Source organism: Cygnus olor, chromosome 17 (genome assembly GCF_009769625.2).
Source record: "Cygnus olor isolate bCygOlo1 chromosome 17, bCygOlo1.pri.v2, whole genome shotgun sequence".
Lineage (NCBI taxonomy): Eukaryota > Metazoa > Chordata > Aves > Anseriformes > Anatidae > Cygnus > Cygnus olor.
In genome coordinates, this window is record NC_049185.1 from 11,252,057 (window position 1) to 11,265,263 (window position 13,207).

The following is a 13,207-nucleotide window of genomic DNA, read 5'->3' on the forward strand; positions in this document are numbered from 1 at the left end:
TCAATCACTTTTTTTTTTTTTTTTTCCCAGAAAGAGACTTTTTCAGCCAGCTGTCAGCACTCTTACAATTCCAGTAAAACCTTTAAACCTTCTCCAAGGTGGAATTCACCTCCTGGATGACCCAGCACGCTCAGACCTCAGCCAGCTGGGGCTCCTTTCCACGCCATGGTCCTGCATCAAGTTAAATCCCCGCATGGGAGCAGCAGAGGGGAACCCAGTGGTACCAGCTCACCTGCAACAGGTTGCACTCCCTCTAAGACCCACTCCAAACCCTTCCTCATGGATCAAAGGCCAAGACAAGACCATGTGCATCCACGTTTCACACCCTACAGCCATCCCGTTGCTCAGTCTCTGGCTTTCGGGACCATCCCTTCTCCAGGGTGAATCAAACAAAACAGAAAATAAAAATGTAGAAAACTCTATGGCCCCACAATAAATCAAAGGCTCAGCAGGGCTTAGGACCCTACTGCCTCACATCTTCCAGAGGTCTATCTTGCTACTGAGTGCCCACACAGAGGCACAGAATAACCAGACGAGGGGCAGAAGGACTAGGACAGACTGGAAATACTGGCGACAAAGTTTAAACTTTGTAAATACCAGCTTTCACCAAGGCGACACAAACAGAAATGAGTCATTAACTTAATTTATTTTATGAAAAAGTTGAATAAAGGTTAATAGAAAATTAGTCATCTTTCCTTATTTTTTTTCTACTCAGCCTACATAATTTAATTAAAACCGTGCTATGGAGTTCCAGAGGATGATTAAAAATAACCTCTCATTTTCTATTAAACTCCTTAGGTTTGTACAGGAATTCCTCTAGAACCTTATTAAATTTCTGTTTACCTCTGCTACATTTCATTTTTATTCTATACATCTTTCTCTTAAGTCCAAAGGGATTTTGTGATGGGGATGACTTATTAAATAAATATTCTTTCCTATTGCAGGCAATCAAAACTTTACATCAACATTAGATCAGTGCAGGAGAACATCCATAGGGGGAAAACTTTAAAAAGCAACATTATTGACTTTTTTCTTTGTGAATGGGAGACAGAAATACAGTTAAAAAGACCTTTTCTTGTTATCGCTGCTGTATCTTAGCCAAAGAAGATAGAAAGAAGAAGGTTGGTATTGCTGTTGGGGTTGTTTTTTTCAGTCTTCCTGGTATTTTAATTTTGCAGTGGCGCTTGCAAGAATACAACCCGTAGCAACTCAGTAGCTCTGCAGGCTTGCAGAAAGCCAAGATATTTTTTTTTCCCAGTTTTCTAACGTTGCTGTGGAGCTACAGTACAGAGCTATGTAGCATTTATTAAAACAAGGCTAGGTTGCTTCACAACAGGTAGGATATATTCAACAAAACCAAAAAAGGATGCAGAGCCTGCAGGCACAGAAAACCTGTACAACATGGTAGAGGACAGCTCCAACGTCCTTACTCAAGCTGAGTCGTTCTTGCTGTCAACCTCCTTGAAAATTTGATCTAATTCATTCAGCAGTTTCAGTGTTCGGCCCGCGTACGCTGGATTCCTGACCAAATCAAGACAAGTCAGAAGCCCAGAAAGGTTCGTACAATACACCTGGGTTTGTTCTTTGACACAAAGGAATTGCACAGACCTTTCTACCTTTTTTTAAACAGAGCAAGCGACCAGCAAACCTTACACACAGTGTCCACCCTCCTACACCTCATCCAAGCCAGAGTCACGTTTTGGAACTTGTGCTTCCTGGGGGAGAGGAGAGACAGAGCTGCCAGCGAGCACCCAGGCAGATGGAGGGGAGGCAGACCCAGCACAGGGCACATGTCCTCACCAGCAAGCCTTAAAGAAAAAAAAAAAAAAAGAAAAAAAAAAAAACAAGCCTACAAGGGCAAAAAGAGCCCCCGCAGCAGCAGTGCCAAGGTCTTTCCTGGCCCATGGCCACCTGCCTCTGCAGAGCAAGATTGATGCACTGGCAGAATATGTCGTTTTGAAACTAATTGCACAACAAGAAAAGATTCTTTAATATCATGCAGCCGATCCTAGGGGGAACAATTACTAGGAGATAAAAAGAACAGGAGGAAGAAAGAAAAAAAAAAAAAAAACCTTGTGCATGCAGAAGATAGATTTGCACAGTTTCTACATTTCATTAGGAAAGCCTTCTGCGGGTTTGACAGTCACCTTGAGCAGCGTTACGGAGGGAAGGGAGGAGTCAGCAAACATTCAGGAGCCGTAACATTGCAGCTCTGCCCCCAGGTAACCACGCTGCCATTAAAGGCCAAATCTAATAAGAACTCATCTTGGCTCACAAGCCAGAAAAGCCTTCAATAATCAATTAAACTCTGAGATAAGGCTGCAGCTGCTTCCAGGTCCATGGACTACTCAAGTCCAGGTCCCACATCAGTTTTCTGGGCTCAGACCATGCCAACACATCGCTGTCGGGCACACATCCATTGTCCCCAAAGGCAGCACCCCAACGCCAGCACCCCGAGCACCCAGCAGGAACCATCCCCTATTTCAATTTGCAGCAGTGGCGAAGCCAAGATAAGGTTTGACTAAACCAGGTTGCTTCCTATGAAGAAGCCACAAGCATCAAAGCTAAACTTTTTTTATTTAGAAGGAACACCACATAACTTTAAATGGTCTTGTATTCCTTAAGACCCAGGCTGATATCCCCAGCTATTATCTGCATGCAAAGGCCTTACAGCAGTGTCTAGCTGCCATGGAATCTGTTCCCTGACAATTTTGTTGCCACTGAACCTTGTCTATCTTGCCATCTTAACATAAGGTTTTCTCTTCTGAATAGAACAGAATAATTCCTAATTTGAATTCCACTGCACAACAGAAACAGCCTGTAAAACCTCAAAAAGGAGCCCGTTCCCTCCAGCAGAATAGAAGATATATTAGGCTTCGGGACTGTATAGAGCAGAACATAAAATTAAAATAACAGACATCAGAGTTTGATAGCATCTTTCAATCTCGAAGATCCCAAAATACATTACTAACTGCAACAGCCATTCCTCTGTTAGACAACTGCACATCTCTGAAGTGAATCATATATTCAAGAGAGGAGTAAAGAAGTGTTTATGTAAATGGGAAGCCGTTTGTTGATCCAGGGAACGCTACCAGCCCTAGGAGGGAGCACAGCAGCACTACACAAAGGTCGTAACAGTCACCATAGGTGTGCCTGTTACTCCGGCTCAGTTTAGACAGCAAGAGAAAATTAGCATTTACTCTCGCCAACAGAGAAAGATCATCCCATAAATGTATTTTCATCAGCATTATAATTCAGGATCTTCATTTTCTTTGCTCTCCCCGGTACTCAATGCCTAAAAAACACATTCTGTGGTTAAAAATTGGTATTGCTATAAACCAATGTAATAACAATATCCTTTTTCAAGCCAACTCCCACAAGCTCCTCACTAGATGATCTAATCAAAAAATGATAGTTAATAGTTACCTCAGTGTTTTCATTAGTGGCTTTTTTTTTCAGTTTTAGTTTTCAGGGAGATAAAAAGAAACCAAGTATAAACTGTTCTGAAAAGTTTCTGAAGTTCCCAGATCAGTGTTGTTGATTTAAAGCAGGCCTATAGACTCTTAAAAAAGAAAAAGGTATTTCTTTTTTTATTATGTGCTTTTTAAGAATAAGCTTGGTTTATCCTTTATCCTCTTTCTGCAGACACAGGAGAGTCAGATCTATACTCAATATCCAACTTCCAGAGAAAAACTCATTCTAACAGATATTTTTTTTTCTAATGCAAAACCTAGAATTCAATTTTTAGGTCTCTCAAATACCTCCTGATGCTGATAAACAGGAATATAATCCAAGCAAAATAAGTGTCTTGAATCCTCACAGCTAAATTTCAATTTCTGTGCAAATTTCCAATGTTGCCCTTCAGTCCCAAGAGCTACATGTTGCACAAGCAGATAGTAAAGGCAGTGACCCGATTTGTTCTGCCGAGTATATAATGTGTCATAAAGTACTGCAGAGGAAAGCGCAAAATTAGCCATTCCAGCACTTTCGTAATCAATGGCAAAAACCACAGGACTCTCCCTAGCCACCAAGCAGGTCTCCAAACCCTGACATTTTCTTTAGCAGCACTTGTTTTCCAAGTCATTAATTTGTCAGCACTCGTACAGTATTTCATAGCTCCAGAACGGCAGCAAAGTAAGGCATCTTGGAAGCAAAAGCCCAAAGTCTTCCCATCCAGCACAGCCTGCAGAAAACTGCTGGCTTTTTCCTAAATATCCACCACAGCTCTGCGGTGCGCTCAAGCCCACGGGTTAACTAACGCAAACCAAAACCAGAGCACACGGACGCCTCTCCCCCTGCTCAGCGCCACGTGCCCCCTTCTCCCACGCTGGGAGCAGACTTCAGCAAGAAGACATCGGGCTGAAAAAGTCAGGCTGAGGCAGGGACACCGAGCACTTGAGCACCAGGAAGTCACTGCAAGGGTCTTCCTGTAGCAAATAAAAGGAAATCAGCATCCCGCAGGACAGAGTTTGACTCCCAAAGAGTTAGGCAAGCTTTTGAAGATCCTTGTGCAGCCACCCCGAGAGATAACAGCAGCTCAACCACGTTTGGCTGCAGGGGAAGAAGATACCCCCGAGCAAAGCCTGTCAGATTTACTATTTTATCTGCTTTCCATAAAACTCTGCATCGCAAGAACGAAAAAAACAATTCTTTATACAAAATTTCTTAAATGAAGCTAACTCCAGAAGCTCCTAAACCAGCCCCCAAAACGTAAATGATCCCAGAAACCTACCTATCACATTTGCACCAGAGAAAGACACAATTCTGCACTTTTCTTTGACTCAAACTCTCACTGGCTGCCACAGGATTAGGTTGGGCAATGCAGCGACCAGCGATACAGGCTGCAGACTGGAGACACTTGCAAGCCAGGACACCCAAGGCAGGCTAGGCACACAACTGGGAAAACCCTTTCAGTAGGAAACCTACTGCCTTTAATTGTTACCTCTTGTGCTTGCAAGTGGCATCACAAAAGAGCCCAGCTGTATCTAGGAGCCCCAGGACCAGGAGGGCATGCAGGATGCTTCGCTGCCACCATGCAGCAGCACGCCTACCTGAGCGCAAATAAATACGTAACTGGGATTTCATACCTACTCGAAATGAATTTTACCTTTGGTTTTGCCCTTTACCATTCGTGTGCTGTAACTACATTCCATTCTATTTAGCCCAGTGCTATAAATATGACTGGAACCTTCAAAACCGTCCTCGCGACGCCAAACTGACCCCGCACGGAGCGGGCCTGACACCACCGGCTCAGATAGCTCTAAATTGCCTCGCTGAAGCGGTAATTCCCTTTGCTCGGAGAGGGGCACTATCTCCTATGGAAGGAAAATTGGTTTGGGTAAGGATTTGAAATGCTTGGGCTTCATTTAGACTAATCCCCCTAACCACTGAGAGAAATCCCATCCAGCAAGCCCTCGCCCCATCCCTCAGAGGGGCCTTGCACCGCATGGTGCTCTGAGGAGGAAACCTATGTTACCTTTTCAGCAAAGTACTGCATTAAAACCTCTGAGCCGGCAATCAAGAGTCTCTTTCAAGAGACTGACCAGAAGCAGGACAAAACTTGCAATTTCCAAGCCTTCCTTCACTTGCACATCCTGCGAGCCAAGCATCTGAGCATCAGAGCTGGGGCTTCCCTTGACATAGACAGTACTTACAGAGTTCAGGTAGGGAGTAAAGTCCAGCTGCCACCTGCCATGAAGAACGGGTGATCATCAGCTGAAATAAAAGCGAAAATGCAACTTCTGCTCCCGCAGCTGGGACAGTGACCATCAGCACCCCGAGGCAGGACACGGCAGCCCCCAGGAACAGCACAGGAGCACCACCCACATGCCCACGGGACGTGGGAAGTCAGCAACCCACTTATGAAGACTTTGTTGCCTCAGGATGCAGAAAGGCAGAGGAAAATGCACCTTGTTTCACTCCCATGCGCTGTATGTGCTCCTGTATGCCATACATGCTTCATATTATTGTGTGCATGTTATTATCCAGGGACACATCGGAACTGCTACCAAGGTAACACAGACAGTAACATACAGCAACCAGGGAAAAACACCACCGGTAACACAGTGCATTTCCTCGGGTTATATTTTCATTTTCTTTCTTATAACCTACTTGGTTATTAACATACAAAATATCGTATTTGTATAGTTTGACATCTTTTACATTTTTGTAGAATTGAGATCCAAGTTTTTAATAGCTCTGCTAAAAAAAAAAATCTCATTAATGAGTGAAGACTAAGGGCTGAGAGATTTCTTGTACGAGGACTCTCCAGAGGAGACATATTTGTGTGAGTCAACAGCATATGTCACTCTCAGAAAATAACGCATCTGAATGAGATTTTTCTCTACTAGTTTTATTTAATGAACAAACAACAAATCCTCAGCACATCCTTTCGAAAGGATGCCTGGCAAGACAGAGGTTAAGCTGGTTTTCAAACTTCACCATGACAGGCAGAGAATTTTCCAATATTGCCATAGATCCGTGGAGAACGGCTGCACAGGGCAAACAAAAGGGTTTATTTCCCTTTTTATGATAAGAGGACAATTCAGGAACCTAGCAAATGCTGAAAAAGAAGTCTCTAGTGGATGGATTCAAACAGAAATGAGCCTGGGCACCTCTGCTGCTGTTTTGATGATCACATTTATACCCCTAGCCCTGGATCAGCAAAAGGAAAATTGGGCTCTTTCAGGTGGGCAGATGGACTCTCAGTCTCAGGTACAGACAGTTTGCAAACTGTTTAACAAACAAATATGGATGCTTAAGGATGAATTTCCATTTTTATACAGCATAGGAGAACGGCCATTCTCCTATGATACCTGTCGCACAAAAGCCACACCACTTCACCCTGCCCTGCCGAGCTGAGACCGGACACGATTCACCAGTCCAGGAGCTCAGCTGGAACTTTAAATTCCCAGGAGAGAGTGGTGGGCTGACGGAGAGAAGAAAAAAATAAACTAAAAAAAAAAAAATCTCAGAAAGGGTACATTTGATCTGAACGCCTTGGAGAGATGGATATTGAACTCCACGGCACTATATTTAGACTCCCTTTTCAAAGCATAAATGCACTTCAAATTCTCTTCATTAGGTCCCATTCTTCAGACGTGGCATCTTCTGCTAAAAGCAAAACCGCCACGCCTCGGAGAAGAGCGTGGTGGCCTCAGAGAGGAGCCTGATGGCCCCTTCCCCACCACAGCCACGTGCCTGTGCGGCCTGCTCAGGGCAAGTGCCAGGCAGCGACCCCAAGACGAGTCCTCGCTTGCAGAGCCAGCCCACACTGTCCGCGGCCTGTGACAAGCCCCAAGGCAGCATCAGGGGGGGCCTGGACAGCGGGGACACAGCGACAGAACATCCCAGCCTTCACCCAGCTGCAGCCCCTAAATCTGGGAGGCCACAAACCCTCCTCCCGGCACCACAGTCATGCCTCATGGAGGGCGACCCCCGCTCTCCATGTCAGCTCAGGCCTGAGGAGCCACACACTTCACATGTCTCAGAAGAATACTGAAGTGAAAACTCAGTCACACCGTGCTGTGACTACTGTGAAGCACTACTGAAGGGAAGCTAACATTTGTTTTCAATTACCCAGCGTATATTTGAAAGACTTGAAATTGTCCCCCAAGTATTAAATGAATGCTGTGTGTTTACTAGGCGCTTGTGCATGGAAAATGAAAGTTATCTGGCAACCGTCTCCAAATACCAATATTGTACAAATATTGTACCAATACCACTACATCCACACTTAACTAGTCTCTGTGGGCTTCAAACCATGTAAAGAAAGTAAAATTAGAAAGCAGAGGTATGCTACACACTGCCCTTTGAGATGCAGAGTAAATGCAAACGATAAAGCTAGTATTTTATTCCCCTATCTCCATTTTGTTCCTAACAGATCACATTGCCATTTCAGACTCAAGACAAAACGACACAGAAAGCAGGAAAGTTTGTGCCAAACGCAGAATGACATCCATAAATTTATGAACTAACTAGACTGACGTTCAATGCGATGCGAAGCGCTTGCCAATCAATAGCCACGAGCATCAATTCCCTGCGAACAGCATTCCTGTGCCGCCAGCCTCCCACCAGCAACAGGCCGCACCATTTTCTGCTTAACTTTACGATCATTGCAATCTCCCCTAATCGATGGCATCGACGGGCCTGTGAGATCAAAGTGCTGAGGCAAAATAGATGTGAGGCGACGGCAGCGCCCGCGGTGCCCAGCACTCCGGTGGCGTTGCTTAGTGATAGGGCCCGTGCGCACCGTCCTCACGCTGCTGCCTACGCCCGGGGAGGAGAGGGATTTCGACAGCGATCAAACTACTGACAAGGAGAAGCAGGAGGAATAACTGCATGCAAAATAAATACTAAGTGCTCTGCCTTTTTCTAAGAGGTTTATAGGAATTTAACTCCCAGCTCTCCACATCGGCACAGGAAGCAGGCAGTGCTCGTGGAGCAGGGTGATGCTTCGCTTTCCCCACTGGCATCCCGGTGGCTTCACCATAAATCCTCAGTGTCCCCAAAAAAAGACCTGAAAAGCAGCCTGCACCCACAAGCAGAGCGTTTGGGCACACCCGTGGCCATTTGCGATCAGTAACATCCTTGTCTCTGTTTCTGTTGCAAACCATCTGTTGATGGCTTGAGCAGAGAGCAAACTTCTCCCTGCTCCAGAAAATATCGCTGGGACCTCCACTCAGCATGGATTAACAGCACCAGAGCTAGATTCGAGCCACTGACAGCTGTGACAAATGAAACCCACCATATTTAAGGGCTGCAATGCCCTGTACCCACATGCGAGTGATGCCTCGTAGCCACTGACTGAAAGTCCCTCCGTGTCAAGCACTGTCAGAGCAGTGAGATCATAAGCTAGTGCCTGTCAATCTCCATTTGTGTGCAAAGCTGCAAAGAGGGCTTTTGTAGTACTCTTAGAGATACAAAATGGGCACTCTGATTTTGCTTTAAATGAAAACATGAGATAATGCTAGCTGCCCGTAAACCTCAAAGACAGCATTTATACAGCATCAGAAACGTTTGCAAAGACAAGAAACGCCTTTGGGCTGCAAGACCTTAAAATCTACAACCCATACCCCGAAAACTTTTGTGCCTCTGCTTAAGCACACTGCAGGATCTGCGCCTGTCAGCATAATGATCACCCCGACAAGGCCACACTTGTACAGAGGCAGCTATGAAAATCTGAAGGTATATTATTCTTTTTTCCTTTTTTTTCCCCCCAAATTTGGAGGAAGATATAGTAGACATGGAAACAGAAGTTTCAGCTTGTGCCCCAGAGACACAGCACAAGCTGCACAACAAAACTCCTCAAAGTCCTTTCCTAAGCAGAAAGCAAGGACCATGTTCTTCAGAGGCCATCCTGGAAAGACAGCAGCGACAGCACGGATTTGCTTGGTGGCTGCACAGGGCTTGCACAGGCAGCCTTAAGACCAGCAGCACCAGCAGGCTCCTGGTGCTTCGTGTACCACGATGACCCCAGCAGAACTTGGCAGTTCAACCCTGCAAAGCCGAGCGAGGACTTCTGAAATCCCACTGGGACACAGGCAGATGAACAATGGAGAAATGAAGAGGAAGGAGAGCGCTGAAGGGGAAGACCAATGCCCAGAGGGGTGGAGATATTCAGCCCCTCGATTATCGAACCGGTCACGCTGAGGGCAATTCACGGTGCCTAGTGCAGGCACATGAGGTGAGCAGGATGGAGCCGCAGACCTCCAGCTCTGGCAGGGACCACAGCCACTGCGCTTCTCTGCCTGAAGAACAGGGATAGAGGTGCCTATCATCTTCTTCCTGCAGATTGCAAAGCACTTTTTAAACAGAAAAAGGTGTGAAAAGATGCTGAGAGAAAGTATCAAAAAAAAAAAAAAAACCTCTAGGTGAAAACCTAAAGTACAGCAAACTGATTAACCAGGACACAGCCTTCCAGGTACACCAGTCCTGAAGCTTCTCTTCTCCCCTGAAGTTAAATTGAGGCAATTTTCATGAATATGTTACATTGTCATGAAAAACTAAGAATGAAGAACAACTTGTTTCTGCTTTGGAAATCCCTCTCTCGGCCTCCTCAGATTTCTTGACAGTATCCAGCACCATCTTCACCACTGAGATATGCCCAGCGTTATCAGAAATCCGCACTGAAAAGAAAAAACACATCAATAATAATTCAGACCTCGTTTCAGGGTCACTTAAAGGGGATTTCAGCTGCCCATCACAATGCAACCGAGGACTCCAGATTGCTCATCTATTGATCTGACAGGTGCTGATTTGGGGAAATTAAAGAAGTGCCCATCTAACGGGCAAGCTTCTAAGGAGATGGAGAGACCACAGCCAGGACGGTAAAGAGAGTACGAAGTAAAATAAGATCATCCTCAGAGGGGGAAACAAGGACAATTTGGAACCACCTCTGCATTAAGCAGAGGCAAAATTAAACTGTGTAGAAAAAACTGACTGCCTCCCCCAGATAAAACACGTTGAAAGAGAGGAGTTGATGACAGCCTTGAAGAACCTCCCCATCAAGGGAGAAAAAGTTATCTCACATGATGTATCGAAGCCTCTCCGCAATGAGAGGAGAAACCTGCCCCAACGCAGAGCCAGCACCTGGAAATAGAGGTATTTTTCACCAGACGCTGGCCAAGCACATGGACAGATGCTCACAACCACTGCAGAGCACGGAAGCATGGAGCAGCCCAGCATCAGGTCTTCTCCAGCACCAGGGGACCCGGGCTGTGCGCACAGCGACCAAAGCTCTCGCATCAGGGCTGCGGGAGAGGAGTGCTGCAGCCCCAGGCTGGAGATGTACATCTCTATAGTCCCTACGCATGTAAAATATACATATATATACACATGTATATGTACACGTACACTTCCCTGCTTCCAAAGCAGCAGATGACACCATGTTCTAATATATTACTTCTCAAGAAAAGGTATCAGTGCTACAGTAGACAAAAAAAATCATCTTGAAACTAAGGAAGGAAGAAAAGAAAGGAGGGGAGAAAAAGGAAAAAGGAGAGCATGAGTTTTGCTCCCTATCCCGTTTGAGGAACTGAACTACAGTGATGAGCAAGACATAAAAAACTCAGACAGCAAAGCAATGTTCTGGAGACCACAATATGCATAAGAACTCCCGTTAAATGGAGCCCTTGTTAAATGTTCCTACCCTCCTACCCTCAGCCCATACCTCCGGGGTGCAATTTTCAGGAGACGGAAAGATTTAATGCCGCCTGGGTTAAAATAACCCCCCGGATTTTCACTGCAGAGACTGTCACGACCGCGTGTTCCTCTGTTTTATTATATTAATAAGCAGAGTCATTCAGCACTCAACATGATATGGCTCTTTGACTTGCACACGACCGTGTCCTCGAGCTGTGGCAATGCAGAGGCCCCCCCCTGCCCCCCTTGCAAAAACACGCTGTTATTTCGAGGCAAAACATCCACAACTCCTCACAAAGCGGACTGGATACACAGCAGGCTGCACATGTGCATGGAGCCAGGGGCTGAATTCGTCCTTGTCCATCCCTTCTGCCCCCCACCAGGCTCCTGGGGGCACCCCCAGCCCCATTCCTGCCTCCGTTGCATCCCCATGTGCCCAGGGGGCACGCTGAACCCCTTCTCCACGGGTTACAGCCAAGCAAGAACAGAAAATAACAGGCTATTAAAATAGCAAACACAAAACAGAAAAGCCTAGCCCACAAACAAAGCCCTCCCTGGTAGGAAAAAACAAACCAAAACAAAAACCATCTTTCTCTTGCCTGCAATTGTGTGAACATCTCCTATTACCTCTAATGCCTGCTCCCTGCCTCGACTTCCCCAGCTGCGAGAGGCACACTGCGCTCCCCGGGGGCGCCACGTGCGCAATTACCGCCTTCTGCTGGGGCGTCTGGTTCAAGCACGAGCAGAAAGGAGACTGCTCCCAACGCTGACGCCGTGATGCACATGTGCTAAACACAAAAGAAGGACCCCGGCTGATTTTCTGCTCCCCTTCCCATACAGGCTTTTCTTGTTCTTTTTGTGTAGGATGCAGCCTGAGGAATAGGTTTTGTTGTGGAGGTTTTATACCATGTAAATAATGGATATTGCTTATGTACCGATTATGTCAAATCCAGCTGTTTACCTTTGCTACAACTGCAATTATTTTAACAGGAATAGTAAAAATAAATTGGGGAGAAAAATAACAGGAACTTTCCAGTTTGGTTTTCAAAACAAGAGCGCTGCCAAGCGCGATCTGACCTCAGACAAGTCACGTGCAGCCACCGACCTTAAAAATCAACCGAGCTTGTCCATGCATGGAGAACAGACCGCTCTGCAGGGTTCTGTGCAGGAACAGGTCCCAAAAGGTTCAGAATTTGGCCCAGCCACATCTTCCTGGATTACCACAGCCCGCTCCAGCTAGGACAGCACCCGGATGCCCCCAGCAGCTGAGCCACCACCTAATGCTGACACCCAGCAGGCGGACAGGGGACAGACAGCCCGAGAGCCAGACGCATGGACCGTCATCTCCCTGCTCTCCAGCAGGTTCACTTGTCCCTTGTCCAAATGAAAAAACACCGGGCTGGACTGAACACTTCTGAAGGGACCTATCCTGTGGCTGGAGCAGCCCTTCCCAGCCCCGCGTGCCGTCCTCCCGCTCCTCCTCCCCCCGGAGCGCAGGCAGATGCCAAGCCATGGAAGTTATTCTTTCATTTACAGCATCTGGTTCCTTGGCAGACTCCTCGGGCAATTATGTTCATAGCTTTAAAGCTGTCTCTAGCTCTGCTTCATGGGTTTGCTGCTTTTGGCTTGCAGCAGTCTCTTCTCATCTTCCCTGTCCATTATTTTGGCTGAATGTTGCTCTTAAGAGTGTGGGAATTAGACCACTCTCATCTCCCTCTAATTAGGAGCAAAAATAAGCCATATCCCACCTTGTCCTTTAAAAACAAGCACTTGTTCTACTTTCGCAGCCATTTGCAGGAGACCCTGGCCACTCTTGGTCTTGAAGCATCATATACTTGAAGTCATTTGCAACCGCCTTGACAGCCTGGGCAACTACACCCCAAAGGTCCCCCCCAGCACCACGGGAAGGGTTTTGTGTTTCCTGACAGCAAAAGGTGGCAGCTGAAAGGCAAGGGATGACAGAGGCCCCGCCCCTCACTGCTAGCCTGAGGCGACCACCACCTCGGATAAGAGGATAAGCTGATGCTCAATCCATTTTCCCCAATTAAAACTGCCCATGACCAAC

General features: G+C 46.4%; 1 protein-coding gene across 7 annotated transcripts in view; it reads right to left on the reverse strand.

Moving 5' to 3' along the window:
• The window catches only part of LOC121079623 (transmembrane protein 132B-like), a 252,359-nt gene that overhangs the window by 210,242 nt on the left and 28,910 nt on the right, over nucleotides 1–13,207 (reverse strand). For 2 of the 7 annotated variants that reach the window (XM_040577164.1, XM_040577152.1), the window contains exon 1: nucleotides 4,733–4,812. The exons of 3 other annotated variants lie outside the window; for them this stretch is intronic. The gene's annotated coding sequence lies outside the window, so the exon portion shown is untranslated. Of the gene's footprint in view, nucleotides 1–4,732; nucleotides 4,813–5,654; nucleotides 6,229–13,207 lie in introns of those variants that run through there. 2 more of the 7 variants (XM_040577155.1, XM_040577154.1) reach the window with 2 other exon arrangements.